The sequence below is a fragment of the Chroicocephalus ridibundus genome, chromosome 6, assembly GCF_963924245.1.
Source record: "Chroicocephalus ridibundus chromosome 6, bChrRid1.1, whole genome shotgun sequence".
Lineage (NCBI taxonomy): Eukaryota > Metazoa > Chordata > Aves > Charadriiformes > Laridae > Chroicocephalus > Chroicocephalus ridibundus.
In genome coordinates, this window is record NC_086289.1 from 69988444 (window position 1) to 70011273 (window position 22830).

Sequence of the window (22830 nt, forward strand, 5' to 3'; positions counted from 1 at the left end):
TCTCAAGAAAGCAGGCACCTCTATCGAGCCAAATGCTCAGTCTATTATCATCTGCTATGGGCAACGCTCCACACATCTCAGGAGCTAGAGGGAGGTACAGTAATGCTCAGAACCAGCACGCACGTGTCTCCTTTCCCCACCCACGCACCCCTCAAGTGTTCTCCTGCTCCGCAGTCCGTAACACAGCTCAGTTCAGTCTCATGTCGTATTGCCCCACATCTAGAAGAAATCCTTCTGAAAGCTAAGGAGAAATAAAGAGGATCACATATGGCTCCAGAACATAAAGGAAAGCTTATGTGCTGAGTAATGTGATAGGGATCGGAAACATGAAAGCTGCAGACAAAACTAGATTCTGCTGCCTGATACAGAGGACTGATGGTTACTTTGGTAAGATATTCCATGAAATTAATGATCATGTACTGCAGGGCTGAGCTGAGGAAAAAAGGCTTGCTCCCAGTACAGTGGTTTGTGTGCAACTTAATGAACAGGAGCTCTCTCCTGGAAATACAGGGTGCATCAACCTGCCCAGCGACGGGGAATTTCACCTTTCATAGGCTAGGTGTAAGATATGAGAATTATCATAAAACTAATCCAAGCAGGCTCTCAGGAGAACAAGTCGCATTCAAATGCAATCAAGGCAATATGAAATTGACTCTGTGGAAACTACTGGCACATACTCATAGTGCATTGCTCAAATACGATAACAGATACGCTGATTTTTGTCTTTGAGGCAGGTTAATACGGTTGCTCAAAAAACAGAAGAGTGCCTTCAGATTAAAGTGACTAGCGCTTTGAAATTAATTTTGCCAGTATTGCCTGGAAAAGTTGTGTGTGACAATGCAAAACCGTTCAGATCATCATCTTCCAGAGGGGCATTAGGAGGTAATACTGCTAAGCAAACATATGCCCACTCAAGCAGTACCATCCAGCACACTCCATAAATTAAAATTAATTAAGCTGAAGCATAATCTTTGATGGGAACAGAATTTGCACCTGTAACTTTAATAATGAGTAACCGTGTAATATTTTTATCAAGCACCTCTATAATTCTATTAATCTTAATTTCACATTTCTCATACTTCTTGGAGGGGAAAACTGAAAATTTTTAAAAAAAAAAGCTTTTAGAAGTAATAGTAATTGAAGTTGAATATTTTTGATCAGATGCCAATCAATACTGTAGAGATAACCAGCAGATTTCCTATCCGTTTTCTAGGAATTCAGTTTCTTTACATTTAGTCAAGTGAAAATAAGACTAAATACCACCAATATTCACTAGCCCTAGTATCTTACTGGCAAAATTCTGCTGAATTCAAGGTACTTATTGGTAAAGTATAATGATACAACAGAGTAGAAAAAATAGCACCCTTTAGCTAGATAATTTCATACGTGGATAGACAGATGAAATAGAATTCAACACCATTAAATGATCTGGAAAGTGACAGGAAAGGTTAAAATAGAGAAAGCAATGAGCTGTTTTCTTGCCAAGAAAAGCACCGCTTTCAGAAAGAATCAGCGATTGATGCCCAGAGGAGGGGAAGAAGGGAACGCCTGAAGGGAAGCTGTGGGAGGGTGAGTCTGTGGTTGGAAATGGAGCAGCAATACCACCTGCATCGGCTGGAGAGGTCAGCATCCTCCTCCCTTCCCAACTACTTCTCACCATCCTGCACCGCGCAGGGGAAAGACTTCATGGAGCTGCATTGTCAGCTAGCCCGGGAGCCTATTCAGCTATAAAATAATTAGCAGAAGAGGATATTTTATAAGGGGTGGGAACAGAACATTTTGATACAAGGGGAAAAAAAGAATAAAAGAAAGGGGAAATGACAGAAGAGGCAGGAAAGATTAAAGTCTTGTATTTATAACATTAACTCCAATACAGAACGGACTAAAACATAGAACCCCAAATAATGACAGAAATTAAATCCAGTTTTCCAGCAGTTTCTGTGGAATTCAACTGTTTCCTCCATATTTACAAGGGCAAGACCGACTGAGGATGAGTGAACCCTTTGGGCTGTGATTTTCCCCGCATTCCAGCACTTCAGAGGAACGCACAGAGCACAGACTGTAGCAGGTTTACTTTTTATCGGCGTCTGTTTAACTGGAGGCAGGTGCTTTTCTTCCCTTCCAACTTTTATTCGACTGCTGACTTTCATGGGGCTACTTTGCCGCAATTAAAAGTTGTATTTCTCACCCCAGTGTAACCTCCACCTCGTTACACCCACTCCTCCAGCAGCCTTTAGTTTAAACATCATCTCATCCACCTTATCGGAGAGAACAAACGGGGGACATCACTCCTTTCTAGCGGCATTCACAGAGCATCCTTCCACTGAACCGCTCTGGCAGTAGCAATTTTCCTGATGGTTGTCTTCTCCCTTCAACATTTCTTTTCAAATGCGACTTCCTGTCTCCGGTGTTATTTTCAGTTTCTCTTTTACACTTCAAGCCTTGATATTTGTGAATAATACCTCTAATAACGCCTCTGGGTAAGCAAAAGATTCCCGTTCATTATCTCAGTAAGAACTGAAGAAAGAAGAGCAAATATATTACCTGAATGGAACCTCACTACCAACAAGACCTCCCCGACACTGCAATTTCAAAAAGGTAGTACAAAAAGCCTAACAAAATTAATTTTAGACAGAATTTATAAAAGAGACAGGATAGTGGAAAAGCAGAGGATACCTTCTGTTACTTAGGTATTTATATAAACTCATTTTCTTTTCTTAAGAGTATTTAGACAGCCATTGCTTTTCAATTTTCATTATTTTCCACTATTCCAGAGTGTAAAATTTTGAAAAAAAATAAAATAGGGAATGACATTTTTCAGATAACTGAATTAATATTATTTTAATAACCGGGGATATATATTACTTGAATTTCTGACTGCAAACCGGATTCTCCAGCACGGTAGAAAGCAAGTGCTTTCTACCATCACGTGTTGGACAAGACATTCCACGTTCTTTTGAAAGAAGAAGAGAATGCGTTGGGAGCACAAGTTCCGATACTGTACAAAAATAATAATACTCCTTTTATCTTTCCAGCATTTCATTATTTTTTCCACTAATATGACTTAGAAACAAAACAGATTTAAAAGTAAAACCAATCCACATCTTAAAGATTACTGTGATAATGCTAATATGCCCTTTAAAACTGAGTCCAGCTGGGAAATTGAAAGGGTGACAAGTGGAACCAACTTGTATTAGGTTGGCATGAGACCAGTCACTGGCATGGCCTAAATGACAGTTCCTGCATCTGGAAAGGGATTGATAAGGAAATCCTGTTACACTGCTGTGCTAGATTATTATTTTTTTTTCCTCCTTCTTAAGTTACATCTTATATGATTTTATTTTTGTCATTTCTTCATTTTTCTGGAAAAAAAAAGTATTCACTGAAATACCGTTTTAATTAAACAAATGCCTAAATTACAGCTTCCAGCACTTTTTTTTTTTTTTGGTGAAAAGAAATTCTAACGTAAACTAATCTGATCACTCAAAGACTTGAGTGATCCTCAAGCTGGGCATCCTTCCAGTCAGAAGTTTAAAATTTATGATAGTAGTCTACAAAGTACCTCCAAAGGGAGAGCACAAGCTCTTTAGATGACCTTGATCTCTTCAGTTTTATTGGAGTTAATCCCAAGGGAAGAATTGTACTGTAGCAACACTGTCTGTTTGCAGATGTGTTAAACAGAAATCAAACTACATGAAAATCTCGTTCTTGTGTGCAGAAGTACAAGGTGGAGAAGTGATTGACAGAAGACTGCAAGGGTTAAGAAAAAAATAAAGGACTAAATTCAGAGTACCTTGTCAAAGCATTATATTCAGCTTATCCACACCTCTGATTTTCAGTTGGATCAGTCACTACTTTTTCTTCCTCTCAAATACAAATCTTCTTGGTCTTTAATTAAGCTGTCCTGTGAGTTTACAGGTTTCATGAACCTGGCATGGCTGTCACAACTTTGTCAAGAGAGATGGAGTGTTTAAAATAGTCCTCCTGCTGCTGACATTTGTGTTTCTGATGAATAAACATGGTTCCCATCACCTATGACTTTCACAGGGTTTTTCTGATTCTGAATCATATTATGCTGCCAATAAAGCGCTCAGGAAAGATTACCTGAAAATTGATTCACAGATTTATAATTTCTCACCGTTCAACACACTGGTTAATGGCAACATTAAAAAAACAAGCCTGAAAGACAGCTGACAGGCAAGAAGCAGGTAAGACGCTGCAACGCATCTTGAAGAGCAAATATGGGGGCTTATTTCATCATTAAGGGCGGCTGAATTAACAAGAAGAAAAAATAAACATAAAATCATCTGAGCTAATAATACGGATGGCTTTTCTCACAAAAGGAGGACTGCGGGTTGCATGCAGGTTCCTAAGGAATTTTTGGAACCGCTAGCCAACTTCAGTCGGATCTGTCACATTAAATGTATAGGAACATAATTATCTTCTCATTAAAAAATTGATTTAAAAGCATATCAGAACATTGCAGAATGTTAATGTAAAGACACCATGTTTTGCATAAAAAGATGCAAAGTAAGTTTGCTAAAGAGGCAGAAGCATCTCAGAGTCAGAAGGATCTTCAGCCAAAGCTTTCACAGCTCCTTAGTAGGAGCTTCAAAAAGATCCTCATCTTAGGCTTCAAAAAGATCCTCATCTTCTCACTTATCTAATGACATTTTCCTAACTACACTCTGGAAAAACAGCGTTCCTGCTCCGTAGCAGCCTCCCTCAGACATTCCTTGCAATGGCTAGGTATTCATGTGAACTGTTGGATTTCTGAGGATTCTAAGGAGCTTCAAAAATACTACGTAAAAGTCAAAGCAAAATTCCAAAGCTGCTTAAAAAAAAAAAAAACCAAAAACAAAACAACACCACCACCACCTTGGAACTCCTGTCCTGCAAAAGACCTCAGAGTTTCAATACCGCAAGATACTTTAATCTTCCTTTCTATTCTATTTTTTTCTCCACCATATTGAATTCATATTTCAGGATGCTGGGGGAAAAAATAGGGTTATGTTGTTAGCTAGAGGACAGAGGACACTAGTATTCATCAGAGGACACTAGTATTCCCAAACAAGCAACCAAAAACCCGACAAAGTCAATGAGAAGAATCTGAGGAACTTCAAATTGACTGTATAGCTCAGTATTCCGATTCACTGGGATCTGCCTGAGCACCTGCTATGAGAAGATGCATCTTCTATTTAAACTGGGCGATATTTCAGCCAACTTCCAATCCATTTGTGCCTATAACTCCTGCCAGGTGCAAATTAAGGTAAAATATTACCCAGAGTCTAAAACAGGCTGCACGGCTGACTCTAACTAATTTTCTAGTATGGTTTTATGCAAATGTGCATCCTAAAGCATTGATTTAGCTAAACATTTGTACAGCCAACATTACTCCTGGCACCCCACAATCATTAATTTAATATTCATTTCATATTCCCCGTGAAGTAGAGAAGTTATTTTACTTAACTATAGAGATTAAATGACTGACTGACAGAAATTCAGCAATTTTGTGAAAATGCCAAGAACAGAACGCTGGTCTCCTGACTAACTCCACAAAACCATTCTTCCAGGCATCGTGCACTGCAGCTGTACGTTTTAAATGCAGAAGTTAATTACTCTCATTTCTTGTCCAATACAATCTATTTAATTTTTCTGCAGAATTAAAACTAATATTTTGTCCTAATACAAGATAACTTTCTCACCATTAAATTCAACATTTTATTTCAAGTGGGCGTTTTGTTTCTTTTTTTTTTTTTAAAGTAGAATTCTCATTCAGAATACCATGACATACCTTGTATTAGTTGAATTTATGGCATAAGTTGATTACCATCAATAAAATTAAGTGCTACCAGCTGTAACAGGTTCCCAGATATTTCTCCACCTTATTTTTACCATTACCTGCTGTCATGAAATGACCTGACTATAAGAGACTCTGGTAAATGCAACCTGTGGTTACATCGTGGGGTTTTGACTCAGAAGTATGTTTAAGGACCACAGGTAGAAAAGTCCACAAATACCAAGCTCAATAAATGCGGAGTATGAGGCGGCAAAAATCAGGAGCTGTATGTTCAAGGAGACTGATGTTTGGGGAACTACACTGATCAGCACACAGCTGGATAACAACGTCAGCATTTTCCTGTAACTGAAGCGAAAACAGCATGGGTCATGGAAGATTTCTACTGCGTCTTTTCCATTTCTGCCCATCTAACAATTCCGATTTCATACACCTTTTTATTAAGACAAACAAAAAAAAAATGCCCTCGTAGTACAATACAGATCTATGAATAAAATTTTAAATTATAACTAATGATTTTTGCTTTCCCCAAATGAAATAGTCTAATTATTCAGAAAGCTCTGAATAATTAACCTATACAAGTCAGCCCTTAAAATAAGGCATCTCATATCTGGACAACAATTAAAATTTCTTGGTAAATGAAATAATTTGTTAGTTTTCAAACCTTAGCATATGTCTTCTCTTTAATGTATTCTTTCAGCAGCTTAAGCTTTTATAGATATAAATATTTAAATCACTTCAACATATTCTTCCTGTACATGAACATTATGTAGCTGCAGAAGTTACGTTTGCTTTAGTTTTCAATCTGAATAAAGACAAACCAACTGATTGTGATCTTTTCCTCCCCGTTCATTTACCAAATTATTTTACAAGAGAGAGAGCAAACACACAAAGCTGGCAATGAATATGAAGCTTCTTCCCCCCTAAGCCTGATTAAAGGAAGTCGTTCTGAAGTTAATGTCAATGGAAATATCATGGAAACATGACTGCTTGTGATATTTCCAATGGAAATACCAAACAAAGAACTGTCCAAATATTACTTCTCCTGTAAATATCATAAGGATATTTGCTGCTCAGCTCAAAGGTAGGAGGATAAAATGGAAAAGAGGAAGAATAGAGCAGAAAAAGGAAAGCAAAGTAGGAAAACCTGAGGAGAAGTCTGTGGGAGAAAACTCTTTGAGGATACAACTCTAAAGTTGCAGAAAAAGTTTTCAGGAACTCGCACTGAACTTTAAAGGATGGATAAGATTTAGAACTACACAGGAAATGAGTGAAAAGGAGACAAATGGAGAAGACTGAACTATTAGAGTAAAGGCTGGAAAATCATCCTTCCCAAAGAGAACACCCGTTGCTGGTTCTGGGAGTAAAGGAACAAAAGACTGGAGTATATAATCAGTTTTGAAAATGTAACTGTCATCTCAAAGTTCATTCAGATAAGAGGACTATTAAAATACAACTTGAATTAACAGAAACGTGTATTCTAATGTGCAATACAAGGATAAATGGTAACGTGAGAAAGTTCTTTAAAAACATTTCAACACAGTTTCCTACTGCTTAAAATAACAACTTCAAGAACATGGTTCTGTTCCCGCTTGTAATAAATAACTTCCTTCAGCAGATAACTTGAGTAGTAATCTTTAACTTAAAGACCCTTAGCACAGGAATTTTAATCCATTTCTGGTGCCAGTCACAACTATCACTAACTTTAACAAGTTGCGCCTACCTGAACCAGGGGTATAGTTGATCTCCACAATGGTAAGCAGCAAAGCCACTGAACAGTAAGGAACAAAATACTGCGGAGCTAAGTTATTCCTATTTTAATTCACCCCCACTCTTCCAACGAGCAGGATTCTAAAAGAGCAGACAATGGCAGAAGTGAGCAAACCAACTACTTCAACGCTTACTTCAACATCTAGCAGCACATTTAAAATGTTTAGCTTTCAGTTTAATGACAAGTTTGTCTCTAGGATAAATATTTAGCAATCTTAAAGATTTGAATAATTCCCTATTTTTTGCTATTATAGTCTTTCACCTAGAAACAGCAATAACAGTATGAAACTGATTTGAATACTGAATTTATGGCCACATCTAAAGAGTGGCTCTCAATGTTTGAGCTTTCGGAATGATATTACCTTTAATTTTGAATCTATTTCTAGAGCCATTTTCAAAATCCAATATTAACGGAGGATTAAATTTCTACGGATATTCATTGCAACTCCTCAGCAAAGATATCCCTCAGCCCTGTATCCGTTTCAAAGTGGCAACCACAACCGGAGGTAGGTATGCAAGCTTATGAGAAACTGGACCCTCAGCCACACTGCATAAAACTTTCTTGTTCAATTCAAAATGAGGATTTCCAGCTCCCCTTGGAACGGGAAGTCTAAAATATAAAACCCCCCAACAATTCTCATAATTTATTAACAATCATGCTATTAAGAGAATGTTTTGCTGAGACATTGAGAGTGCTATTTGTTGATTGTTTTCATGATGTGCACTTCCTTTCCCTCTCCTCCTAAGCTTGAGAAGGTGAGGGACTGAGATCTTGGGTGATCTCTGCTTCCCAAAAAATGCCAGAAAATAAGACTTAATAACAGTCAAACACACCATACATCTTTACTTCCCGTCCATATCTGAATTAGGAACTCCATTGGACGAGACAGAAAAATCCTCCTATATGTCTGTTCTTGTGTACTTCATAGACTTACCGGGAAGTGGCAAATTATAGGAAATTAAAACCTGTTAAAAATAGCTTCTCTAACAAAAAAGTAACAGAGCAGGGACCTGCCGAGGTGAGGAATCATAATTTACATAGACATTACTTTCAAAAAATTGTTTATTCATGGTTACTCTCTGGGTTTTTTTAGGATGCATTTACCACGAGAATTAATCCCAATCTCAATCTGGCACTATACTGCAGGAGATAATTTTTTAAAATATTAGGATACGGGAAACGGTGGTGTTTATGGAGTTTCATTGCTTTGCCTACTATTTTGCCAGAATGCAGAAGTCTCTGATACATAGAAAATTAAGTTAACAGGCAAGAAACTAAAACACTGAGATTGAAGAGGCATACTGGGAATTGAGGTAAGAATGAGAGGTAAGAAGTAGCTTTTTAAAGCTTTTCAGAAGTAATATATATTTCAACAGACACACACACACCCCTTATAGATACACATGTACAATCCTAACATATGTCACCAATTCAAACCAGCATATACATTTTACTATTTTTATGCACATGTATTTTTTAAGTCTGTGTGTGTATATATATATACACACAAATAAAGTCGTTTTCTTAACAGAGTTTTCTTGTCAATGTAAATATATTGCAACACTTATCTTGATACATCCTCTGGGTAAACCATCCCAGGAGACAAAATGTATTAATGAGAGAGAGACTGTACAGCCCAACTGCTTGTTGATTTTCTCAGTCCATCTTACACATGATAAAATTAGCAATGGACATCTTTAGATGCATATTTAAAAGTTGCAGTTTTCAGCTCCTATACAGAAACAAGAAGAAATATGAACAATTGTGGCTATTATTTAAATTTATTTTGTCATTAATTCTTTCCAGGTAATTCCATATCTTTTTCACTACAATTATGATACGGGTATAAGAAGTCTAGAAAAAATTTCTGCTATGTAAAAAAAAAAAAAACAGAGTAAGAAGAAATCCCGTTCACAAGTGAAAATTGTTTGTATTCAACTCCTGTAAAAAATAAACTGAATACTTCACCAATTTGGTAGCATGGCTTAACAGTGCACAACTGCACAAACTGTATGGGAAGGCTTTAGTCATCTAAAAATCCTTCTGATCAGTGAACGTACTGTAAAATGCCATGGAGAAACCATTCCAAGTACCACTGATAAAGATGGAAGCTTTAGATAGTACAATGAACACTCAGTTATGGAACAACTGTTTGTAATAACTCACATTTAAGCAATAAATAATTATTCATATGACAATTCCACCTGTATGTCACACGCACACGCAAAAAAGTCCTGCAATCAAGGCCAGAAACGCCAAAAGATCGTGAAAAAACAGAAGGGGAGGAACAGAGAAGGAACTTACCAAGAGATTTCACAAAACATGCCATAACCAGCAGAACGGAGAAGAGCTACATCTTAAGACTGACAGTTGCAAGTCCCATCAGAGAACTCTGCCTCCCAGCTGCTAACACAGGCATCAAACTGAAGAAGTTTGCGATACTTGTCTTCCTTGCTTCTTGACCAAATTAAATCTGAAGTTAATACGATGTACAAAATAAATATACATTACAAATTAAATCTATATATACAAAATAAATATATAATACAAATTCAATATAAATGAAATCACATCTTATCATGTCCAGCCTCACACTCTTCTAAAATTGTGGATAAGACCTTCTTGCCCTTTAAAAGTATTCAAGTACAAAGTATCTTCAAAAGGATTTCATTTATCATGCTGTGATGAAAACATATTTACTTAAATGATAGTCTTCGGTGTTTTTCTGTATAGTTGTCTGCACCAACTTGAGAACATAAACCAGCTAGAAAACAGCTCAGAGATACACAATCATCATTAGGATTCGTACAGCATAAGTGTTTTATTGAACCTCATGTTACGAGATACCATTTAAGACAGAAGTCGTTCCATTTTCAAGTACATACTTTACTGGTTCAATAAATGTTTCTATACTTTCACGATCAGATCGCATACATTGAAGCAGTAGTTGCTTTTCCATATACCTTGGGAATTGAGATTCATAATCTGTTGATTGAACTGCCTGTTTCATTGATTCAGCCAAATTTTCTAATAAAAAAGATGCCAATTGTCCTGATTGAACTGTGGAGTCTAGTAATATAATTCACTTGGTTTGGCTTATCTTATTGATGTCTCTCTGCAGCTCAAACCATAGCAATGCAGTGCCCAATTAGCATTTTCTAGTGCATGTTCAGCTGTTATTTGCTCAATAAGGAGAGGTTTAACGACATGCTCTAAGACAGCCCAGGCAACTACTGGAGATTTTTCAGTTCAGCGTAAGCAGCTTGGCACTAAACCCTTCCAGCGTGTGGCTCTGGCAGCCGGTTCAGAGTTCGCCTCTAGCGTAAGGGACTGGGTTTTTCTCTTCATTACTGCTTGTAGGGCTCGGCAAAACCCGAATTCCTTGTTTTGACTAAGTTACATTAAGGGTTTTTTTCATGTTATACCCACAACTGGGTACATCTGCTAGTACCTCAACGCAGTTCTCGCTTTAACCAAATAACTCAGACCTGCCTTTATTTACTACCTGCCCACGCGTACACTAGCACTGCCCAGAGATGTCTGAATTCTTAAAGCTCACCTGCATGACAGGATGACATTTTCATATTGAGGGGACAAAAATTATCCTGTAAGCCCCAGTTCAGCTCTTGCTACTGTAGAAATTGACGTGAATGGATGGAATCGCTTCCATTTTCCCACTTTTAACACCGTCAAATAAATTTAAGACATGACTAGTTAATAGGATAAGCAGCTGAGCTGACCGCACATCTAATAAATCAACCAGGTATCAGCTATTTTGCAAAAATAAACAACTTAACCAGAATAGCAACAAAGACAAACCTTGACAAGTAGAAGTCTTAAAATGCACACTTGATTAAAAAAAAAAATACACAGTAGGACAAGATCTTAAGACAGCTGTTGAACTCTGCAAAACAAACAGCACACTACCTCCAGCTTGGATGGTAAATGGGAACAGTCTGGCTGACAATATCTTTAAATTACTATGATTTCTATTAAGCATTCATAATAACCACATGGGCATAATGTTTCTAAGGAAAGGAAATCTCTAATTGAAAATAACTCAGCTACAAAAATGAGAGGCTTACACCTACATCATGCAAATGTTACTACATGATGTGGTCACCCATACCATACTTTGAACACACCTGCATTCGTTCCTGATAAAGCACAGAAACAAAGCAAATGGCTACGTACATTCAACAGAAGACAGTTGATCACAATGGAGATGCAAGTCCATAATAATAATAATGGAATTCTAATTCTGAAGCTTTCCTTAAGCAGTTCCATTTTCTGGAGTGATTGAGGCGTTCAGTGAAAGGCGAGCTGACTGTAATTTGGCTTTCCGTCAGTCTCCAAATACCCAGAATTTAAAAGTGCAAGACCCATAGTAAAAGCCTACCATTTTCTGGCAACACCTTCAAATTACAGCAGAGCTGCTTCTCCACAGTCTTGCAGTGCAAAGATGAAAACGAATTTGTGCCAGAACATACTCATCAGAGATGAGAACAACAGTCCTTTACAAGTAAAATTCTCTAGAAATGGTGACACTAGGAATTTCGATGGTTCTTCATTAAGGTCAAAAATGAATCGTTTAGTGAAATTCATTCTCTAAGAAACCATGTAAAAGAAGAAACAGGGGAAAAAAGGAGAAAAAAACCCAAAAAACGCTGATTACCTTTCAATTCATTTGAAACTGTTTCTATCCTACAATACTGGTGGTGTTTCCCAGCTGGTTATCCAGTGACACATCCAGACAGAATCTATTCCTCCCTCCAGCCTGATGTGTCATTCAACAGGCAGAGGCAGTCTTTCTAGTTCCTGTGTTTGTGGAAAGTGGAGTTTTTCTTTATCGCCTGTCATGCACCAATAAAACCTTACCAAACAGCACTAATGTCTAACTGAAATATGAAAATATAATCCAAGACTAGCTTTTGACTAGATGAATTGGTTTAGAGCCAGCCAAGTCATACACTCCAGGTGAACAAGTAGCCCAGACCTCTGAGGTATCTGTCTGGCTTTAAACATTTTATAAAACAAAACAGAAAAACCTTACAGCTTTGGGTCCATGACACTTTCCAGTAGTTCTAAAAGTTCACTCTCTTCTGCAAGCCGTATTACCTCTCTGAGGCAACGTAGAATTAGCCACAGATTTCCTAATAGAATTAGACTGACTGAACAGAGATGGAAAACTGCAGCATATTTCAATTTCATCCATCATGTCCCCTTATTAGCATTACAAATGTGCAAAGATGTTTAGACAACAGAGAACACTGTATGCAAAAATTCATAAAAAGATATCTCGGAGATGTTCTGGTCACTTAGTCTCATGAAGGGTCACAGTGTACGATCCCATGATTCTATTTTCATGTTACTTCCACAGAGGTCCAAGGAAGGGGACACCACAGAACAGGATTTTATCCAATTTTTTTTTTTTATCTACAAAGTCTACCAGGTCTAAACAGTTCTCACACAAGATGGAAAAAAACAAATACAGACAATGTTAATGAGGAAATGTAAAATAGATACAGAACACCTTTATTAAGAAAAAATTCTGTAAGACTGCTGCAAAGTCAAGCAAGAGTAAGTTAGATTCATGGGCTCTAGAATTAAATCAGCGTTTGATCCTTTAGCAGCAAAACAGTGATAAGCACATATTGTTGTTTTTCAAAAGAAATGGTTCTTTAAATTCAATGTCCCAAAATCTAAACAATATGAGGAAAAATTCAGTACCAAATCAAAACATTTGACTGGTGCCAAGACTGTCCTGTATTACTTGCTGCTCTATTAAGTAGCCAAGGAATTTCTTGTGTTGTGGTAGGGAGAGGGTTAAACTACCAGAAGTTTAAATGTGCCATGAAGCACATCTCCTTTATGTGAGGATTTCAAGTTCAGGTCTCACTTTGTAATCCCCGAGAGAACCACAGCCTATGGTTTCCCTGCTTCCTCACGACATTAGTTTCACGGCCTTCTGCGTTCTGAGGCAGGAATGGTACTTTGTGTTTTTTACAGCACATTGTAGAAAAATGAAATAAAGAAGTAGAAAGAACAAACTGTTCTGGATAATCTGTCCTGCCACATATTTCCCTATTGTCTTCAGCAGCGAGAAAATCAGAAGGGGGGAAAAAAAAAAAGCAATTTTTTTTTTTTTTTATCTTTTGAAGTAAGAACCAAAACCCTGCTTGCACTTGTTTATGGTGTTCCCAGGATTACATCACGTAAAGAGCAGCAGTCAGTCCACAGTGCTTGTACATTCTGAGTTTGTCTTGCCTCTCTCAGAAACAAATGAACGTCCACACAAAAGCACTAAGTAAGTGCATCACTTAAAGGCTCAAATACGAGGGCCCGGGCTACAGTGCCAAGTCAATCTCACTTTCAAAGCATTCAGAACCTTGCACTCCACTTTTCTTTTTCTTTTTTTTACATACAAATAGGAATCATGTGAACTGGGACTCAACAAGTGATAATAATATATAATATAATCTATAATTTGATAGCGATCACACTACTGAACACAATATATGTTTTTGTTCTTGTGTGGCTAGCAATCTTCATACCAAAATATATACATACATACAAGCTACAGCAACTTCAAATACACTATCTAATCAAGTATATGTACGCAATGTTATAGTTTCTCTACCTTAAGACATGTCCTTAATAGCTTCTACACAAGCCAGTGCTTGCTCGCCTCCTGCACACAAGCTATTGTTTTAAGACAACACTTACAGGTTTTCAGAATCGGTGCCTACAAGGGAGAATACACAAAGATATCATCTTTTCTGTCTAGCAGCTCAAAATACATTGAAGGTCCACAAAAACAATAAATAAAAATTCAAAAGCTGCACACAACTGATCAGTAAAAAACAGTTTAGCTCACTAAGGCCTCCCTAAAATAATATAGGCACCTAGAGATATATAACACCAACGTACATTCTCCTTGAGGAGCTGTGGACATTTGAGAGCTAGCTACGTTTTAAAATTAAAAGCGAAAGAAGTCAATGAAACAGCAGGCAGTCTGTCAGTAAACTCCCATTTCTTAAAAATAAAATAAAAAAAAATATCTGGATTTCCAGCTACAATTTATTCAAAGTTCACAAAAGTTCCAAAACTCAACCTAACACATCATTTATTCTTCGGGCAATTTAAGCACAAAATCAATTTGGCTTTCCTTTGTAAATAATGATTTAGGAATATTAAACCCACCAAACCATTCCTAGCAAACATTTTGCCCACAGTAAGCCTCTCAGGCAAACGGAGTCATTCGGGATCCCACCTTCATCATATTTGCTTTCCAACCAAGCCGGTGGATCCTTGTAGATCTACTCTCTTGCCCACGACATGCTTTAGCTCACCTCAGACAAAATCCTACAGGAATTCAGAAACTGCTAGATTCAAGGTTCCCTTTTCCAGAACCTGCCATGAACTATATGGGAAATGGTTTGTTTGTGGTTTGTTTTGTTTTGTTTTTTAATGCTTATTTTTTTAAGACAGCTGGGAGATATAAAATGTAGGAGCATACACTGACGTATTCACAAAGTTTGCGAGTTTGTGCATGAAGAACCTTGATTCAATTTCATCTTGAAATTGCTACTGGTTTCTTTTTGTATTTTAAAAGAAGTCTCTTATTCCAATACTTCAGTGTTGCTGATGACCAAGTAATACTCCTTCAAGGTACAAATTTCATAAAGCCCTTCCTACATATGATAAAGATTGTGGAACTGACATGGTGTATACTATAAAATTAACAAACTGTACCTTCATGTACTTATTGCCTGAACGATAAACCAAACACCTGAGGTATCTTTTCACATATCAGGAATCCTTCCACCAGTACAAGTCAGGCCCCAACTTGCATACTGATGAATATTATGCAAATGAATTTATAGGTAAAAAAGGAAAAATACCTATTCTGATGCAAACCACGCTCGGCACATAAGCAATGGGAGTGACCGAAGCCTAAATGGCTCTTCTGTTTTTTCACAGGAAAAAAAAAAAATAAATTTTAGGAAAAAGCTGTTTGGGCGTCCTCACTGGTGTTGACATGGAACCATAAGAAATTTAAAACAAAATACCCAAACGAAACACTTAGTTTTTCCTTTAGTTCCTGCTTGTTTAATATCAATCTGGCACCAAGCAGCTGCCCTCGGGATGATCGCGGAGGTTTGGTGCATATTACCTGCTGTAAGCATAAGACAATAATACCTACTTTGATTGGCTTTATTAGTGCTCTTAAGAGGACAGCGCTTCCGCGATGCCAACTGAAGATACGAACAGCTACCTTCCCCATCACCCCTCCAATTTTGCAATGGAAAGAATGAAGTTAAAATGGGCGAAAGCCCTCCTGCTGGGAAGGGAATCACTGCCACAGTGCTCCCAAAGCAATCCTTTACTGTCGGGCACCGTGTAGAGCTCTGTAAGTATCGAATCAGCTGCAGGAACCTCAATTAGAGGCTAAAGAGGCTGCCCCTTCCTCTGCCCCTCTTTCTTTGTCTCTGCAGAAGTTCAGCTGAAGTGAAAGAATAATGTGAACCTAAATTAGGCAGACGAAAAGTACAGACGCTAAAAACGCATCATCTTTCGCACATTCATTTCAAGTAACAAAAGAAAATTTTAGTCAATAATTCAGTAAATATTACTGGACAGATTTTTTTTTTTTGAAGTGGCAACTCAGTAAGAGAAATCACCAGTAGTAGGGAGGCAGCCCAGCATTCCTCTGCTGTGAGAGCTGTGCCAAAGCACAGATGGTGTTATAAACTTTCCAGATATAGAGCGTAGGTTATTTTTACCATTTTGCACCTGCATATTTCCCTCCTAAAAATCCTGCAGAACAGCAACAAAACACAGCTTGTTCCTCATGCAGAAACACCACTCCTAGTATTGCTCTCCCTCTCCATCCACTCTCCCCATTATATCTGCAAATATGAGAGAGATGGAGTGAGCTATGAAAAAATCAAGCACCAAAATCTACTAGCTGATCCACAGAAGGAAATGATCTTTTCTTCCCGGCTCTAGGTCTCGAATGAATGGCACGGGAACTGAGGAGACACAGCGCTGCTCTTGCCTGGCTGAGGACGGGGTAGGCAGGACTGCAGCCTGGCTAAGTGTCAGGGGGGAAAATCCGGAGGAAACGTCTGGAGCACCTCTGGGTACTTCGACACCGCCCAATGCAACGCCATGCAATGGTAACACCTGTTACGGAGTTGAAAGAACAAATTCAGGCGCAGGAGGCAGTTCACCCCGAGGAGAGAAGCACCCTGCTACAAATAATACACCCCCTGCTTTGCGCAGGACCAGTGCCGTCCGAACCAGCGTTACAAGTCATTGCTGTTAAACCCACCGCGGCACGTTTACTGACTACACCAAGCCGAAAGCAGCGGGGAAATAAACAGCCTACAAAGATTTAGTCCTCACATACACCATGACCACTCGCACTGGTCAGGCAAAGGGACTCACTCTCCTTTCCCTGCACGCCGATTCCTCCGAGATATTGACTGCTCCCAGGCGATGGAATTTATCAAAGTAGGTGCCTGATTTCATTTCTAATTCCTCGCGTACACATAAACTTGCTCTTGCTAATTTAAGTGAGTATATTCCAGCGCAAACTCCTGTGAGGATGTCTTCAATTTTAGTCTAATTTAATGGATTATTACATTTTAAGCTAACAATGTTCCTAGCTGATTTCCACTAACCTGGAATAAACTTAGTTTATGATGAAATAAGAGTGGCTGCGCAGCCAATTGGACTAGTTTAATGAAACTGATTTTCAATTACATCTTAATTTAAAGAGGTACAGTAATGCATATAAACAAGCCCTTAGTGATGCTTTGAATACAAAGAGAAAAAGAATGAACATAAAAAACTACAGACACTATTAGATTGTACATCTCCACTTCTCAAAGCCCAGCTCTGAAGAGCTCAACATCGAATCTGACCCAGTAGTTAGTCAAGAAGAATAAACGTAGCATAAGAAACAAAGTAATTAATCTTAATTTCCACGTGGATCACCTTTAAATTATACAAATTCAAAACCTCGGTATTTCTCCAAAACTCAACAAAAAAGCGGAAGGGCGCACACATTGAGTCTACATATATTTGCTCCAGTGGGACATGGGGGAAGTTGTCAAATTCATCGCTGTAAGCTTGATTCTAATGCTCAGGAAGTTTCATCTGAGATAGCATCAATTTTGTACTGGAAAGCCGTCAAAGAATAAAAGCAAGAGAGACTGGGGTCATGTGTTTACTCTGTAGTTAAAGTTATTAAATTCTGTCTTCTATTAATGTTTTTTTTTTCTTTGGACATAAAAGCAGTGCCTAACTGTAAAAGTAGGGTTGATAGTTACAGACATAAAGAAAACAAAATATTAACTACTTTGGCTCAGTTAACTTATACCATGTTTAACACAAGAGAAGTGGGTTATTAGACATTTCTGGAACTTTTATGTCCCCCAAGATTTAGTTCATTATGCTGCAATAGAGTGCAAATAAAATATAATAAGGAGAAAATGATGGTATAAAACATTGTGTTGTACTGGGGAGAAGTAAGACTAGCCTTATCTTTCTCCTGCAATGCATACTCTGTTTTCTTCTTAGAATGGGTTCATATATAATTTTAAGAGTTTAGAAATAAAGCTTTCCATTTTACTATCTGTTTAACGTCAGCTGCTCACTATTTTATAGTAGGCATTGTGACAGTCTAATACTGCAAGACGAGGTACTCCTACTACCCTCCCAATTTAGTCAAAGGTGGTGATCACAGACCTTAAGGTTGATCTCAAACTTTGAGAGCCAACTCTTTTCTTTCTTTGTACCCTTTGACTCTAAATGAATACAACTTTTTAAACAATCAAAAAAACCTTACTCCTCCTTTCCGTGAATACGTAGGAAATGCTCCTTCTTGTTCTCTCATCTCCTTTCTGTTTGGGCAAAAGTATGGAGGTACAGAGGAAGGCATTTTCATCTTTCAGGCAGGTCCTTTAAGACTATGAGTAATAACTAATTAAAACAGACGAAGATTTACCCCTATGTCTCCCCCCATGTCTCTTAAAAAAAAAAAATCATAATTTTATTACATTCATGACTCCTGGGAGAATTGAACTGCATTAAATTATAATTTTATCAAGTTGGTCAATTGATACATGTTAGATATGAATCTCAGAGAATAACAAATATCACAGCAAACTCCAGTCATCCTGTTTCTTTACCGATGTCTCCCACTGCTCCACTGCACTAATCCAGGTTTACGGCTGCTTTGCATCACCGGAGCATCGCAGAGTAGCCAGAGCATATCAATGAATACGGCCTAATACATTTAGCAGAATGTTCTTGGGGTTTCTTAACCCGTTTTGGTGCCTGAAGAAGGGACTGCGAAGCTCAGCAGTGTATTCACCAAACACACAACAATTTGGATTAAAACTAGGTAAAACAACAGGCAGATCTTATTAACCTAAATTCTTTAGCACTATCAACCCAGGTGTTATCACAGACAATTTTGTTAATTCTTTATCAGTTTTCCTCTAATTCTCTAGTTCCAGTCTGGCCCATGATTACAAATAATCAGTGTTGACTTCTAGCATTGTAGGACACACTGAAATCCAGACTACCTGTATTCCATACAATATCCAACATGCTATACCTCAGATACCAAAAATAAACAGGACCGTCTGTTCTCCAAAGCAAGGATGGCCTCGAAGCAATAAAAAAACAACCGGTACTTTTGCAATGCAGTTCTCCATTAGCACCCAAGTATAGGTTCATCTACGCATTCAGAAGCCAAACATCTAAGCACCTAATTCCCACATAAACGCAGTCCTAGCTCAGAGAGAAGCAAAACTCTGACTCTCTTGAGAAGCCTCTGGAGGGAGTTGAAAGGCCAAATTCAAAGTACCGTTAACACCCAGGTGTGTGTCATGCACACTGTCTCGCTCACCTTTAAATCACATGAACAGCACTGAGACCAATAGAGCAAAGCAGAAAGAGCCACTTCCCTGTAAAAAAAGGGGAGAAATGGAACGCCAAAGTGCTCGGAGTGTCTCTTTCAGACTTTTAAACCACTGCTTCATCTAAGCCCTCAGAACGTCTGACGTGCAAAACCTATAACAACTTGGAAATGTAGTTATTAAGCCAAAATCACTTTTAGAAAAAAACATATTTTCACCCCGCTCCAAACTTGTTATGCCATATAAAAGGACTGTTATTACACAAATGTAGTCCAAGCCTCTCTTTGACCAAGGAGAGAGGCACAAGACCTGCAGAAGGAGCCTTTCTCGAACTGTAGTTGAAGTAAAAAGTAGGAGACCTCTGCGTGTGGCCACTAAGGCAGACATATTAACAAAGACACTCATTAATGAAGGCAGGCCCTCAAGGCTAAGCTATCTGGGGAGCCTTTCCAGCCCTTACAAAAATCTACTGCAGGAACCAGCCTCCTCCTGAGGAGGAAGAAGCGCCTGGCCACCACCCGCAGGAGGTGAGGAGAAGAGCACAGCGGTCCAAGGTCGCTCACGAGGCAGAGGACAAGCAGTTCCCAGGCAGAGGACAAAAACTGAGTTAACCTCAGACCTCCTGTCTCAGCTTTACATCCTTTCTCAGGCTGTGTCTCTAATGAGATAAAAACATAGATTTTCACCCAGCAAATGCTGCCTGACAACAGAGCGGTGGACAGAAGCCTACCTTTGTGTTTGCAAACTGGGCACAGTTCCACATTTACTATCTTCACATTTAAACCATTATTTGTATTTGCTAAATTGTTGAGACCAATAAAGTTCAGCCTGAGACTATTTGTTTTGACTGTTCAGCTTCAGCTGTTTATATTTGGTGGCTGCTCGTTTGTTATTTCTGCCATTGCTGCGATAACAAACGTTTTGAGAAGGAAAATAATTAGGGCAGAAGGTAAATCATCTTCCTAGCATGTTCTCTGAGTAAAACTTAAAGCCTACTCCTGTTGAAAAGCCGACACATTCTGCAGTTTAATCTTGAAACGGATCCAGCAAGGTACAACAGTGTCAGGAGTTCAAGGGCTTGAGCTGTAGCCAAGAAAAAGGAAAAGTTAGCCAAGGCGCGATACAAGTACATACACAGTCTGTGAATAAAAGCAGTATATCTGTCCTTTCATCTGAGGGGAGGTGAGGAGAAGTGGACGAAAAATCCCACTAGCTGTGTGATTTAGCCCAGGCACAGCAGAGCTTAAAACGCCCTGTGAAAAAAGTAATAAATTTCTGTCTGCCTGAAGAGGTCTGACTTGAGACATTGGAATGTTTCACATACATACAATATTATCCAGTGCTCAAGACACCAAATACATAAAAAATCAGAGCAGAAGCTAAAATAGCTAAGTGGTAGAACCAGCCACATTTTATAGAGGTTATTTACACCGGAGACCTAGGGATCAAGGTCCTAGGTCTAGGTCAGCGTAGGACCCATAAAGAGGTTCAGAATATCTAGTTCTGAGTCTTCCCAAAACTCCAGCGTCTGTCAAGATGTATTTATATGCAGTTCTCAACGCGATGACTTATGCCACTTTTATCAGAATATCATCAGAAATTACAAAAGCTGAGTTCGCAGCTGCAGACAGTGAGAGAGTTGCTATTGCCAGCAACAGAAGATGAAGGAAAGCCACATAAAGTTGGACGTGACAAGTTTTTTTCTAGAGCTGTAAGATCATATTAGCAATGAGGTAACAAGAAAGTTGGAAGTGGTATCACTTTGGGGCCAAAGTATGGTTTCAGTCATACACTGGAGCAGTACGAGACCACTCTACCAAACCACCAAGGTACATGGCCTTGGGAGACCGTTGGGAGGATGTGAATTACCACAACCAGTGCCTCTAAACTGGCTTTGTTGCCTTCTTTGACAACCTGTTCCACTTCTGTCAATGGAAGACAAAGCCTCCAAAATTTTCAGTTCTGAAAATTTGCAACCCAGGATTTCTTCTGTGCCCTCCAGCAGTGAAAGAGTGAAGGATACTACCATCTTTCTTGTAAGAAATTGGTGGTGTCCGAACTCTCAATTTTTCCAACTAGGTGACTCCTCCCCTATTTCCATTTTGTTCAAGAAGATTTTTGCAGCATCACAGAGCCCTGCTGAAGCCAGTCAGCTTCTGGAGTAGGAACTCTGAATTTGATTTGAACAGTGCTTTCTTGTGAACCTCTATATACTTGGTAACAATGATAGATATTTCCTTTGGTAGGAATAAAAAAAACAAAAACAAAAAAAAACCACCAAAAAAACGAGGCTTAGAAAAACAACCACAAGAAAATCTGGCTGACTATTCTTACATAAAAGATCTATGAAAGTTTTAGAGAGCAGCACAGAAGACTTAAAATTTCTAGCTAAAAAAATGTGTAAATGCATATAAAAACATCACACATATATATCAATCTGATGTCTAGGGCCTTTCATTTATCACAGCAAGTTTATGGTAAGCCTTAAAAATATTTTACAAACACATATTTTGGAAATAAATTCTTCACACAACCGCAAGAGATTACAGTGAATGGCACATTTAAAAATATAGCCCCCTGTCTTCATTGAAAAAAAAAATATATATATCTCAGATGTGTTGCTGGATGTAAGGCATTATCCAAAAAACTTTCAAAAGATGGACATCATCAACATTGTTAAAGCTAAAAATAGACCATGACAATGGATAAACAAATAGAGTACCTTAGGGGTTTTTGTTGTTTCTTTGTCTTTAGCTTATCTGGAATTACTGCAGAGTTGGATTTAGGTTTCAATTAATTATCATCTGCTCGTAAAGAAGCTAAAGAAATCTTTGATCTTAGAGGAGTCTTTCTATTCCAAGTTAAAGACATGTATGATAAGAAAACAAAGTACATAAAATCATGTTGTACCCTGTTAGTAATGCCTGAAAGGTGTGAAATCAGCAAGACACGGTTTCATTGTGCCACACAACAGAGCCAAGAGCAGAGAGCTGGGTTGCCTAAGCACACGGCTAAAATGAACCACGGTCACAATATCCCCCAGAGACAGCCATAGGCTGGTTTTCGGAGAACAATTTTAATCTCCCCATCTCATGCAAAGCTGAGCTGACTGCCAGTCTCAAGGCTGGAACTTAAGACCCTGGTAATGCATCGTGTATTGTTACACATTAAACTTCTGTTGCTGTTTATTCATTTTGAAGGCACCTTCTAAACAGCAAGTGTTAATGCACATCCTATATCTTTGAAAAATAATAGGATCCAACTGGCTGTGCACACTTAAATGTGCAAAGAATAGTTCCAGGTCAATTGTGCGTGACCTGCTCCGC

General features: G+C 38.4%; 1 protein-coding gene across 7 annotated transcripts in view; it reads right to left on the bottom strand.

Moving 5' to 3' along the window:
* Window positions 1-1888: 1888 nt before the first annotated feature.
* Window positions 1889-22830, bottom strand: part of ZBBX (zinc finger B-box domain containing) — a 73654-nt gene continuing 52712 nt past the window's right edge. For all 7 annotated transcript variants that reach the window (XR_010071672.1, XR_010071673.1, XR_010071671.1 and 4 more), the window contains 3 exons: window positions 9873-10041; window positions 7521-9300; window positions 1889-2517 (listed from right to left, as the gene is read on the bottom strand). The gene's annotated coding sequence lies outside the window, so the exon portion shown is untranslated. The remainder of the gene's footprint in view (window positions 2518-7520; window positions 9301-9872; window positions 10042-22830) is intronic.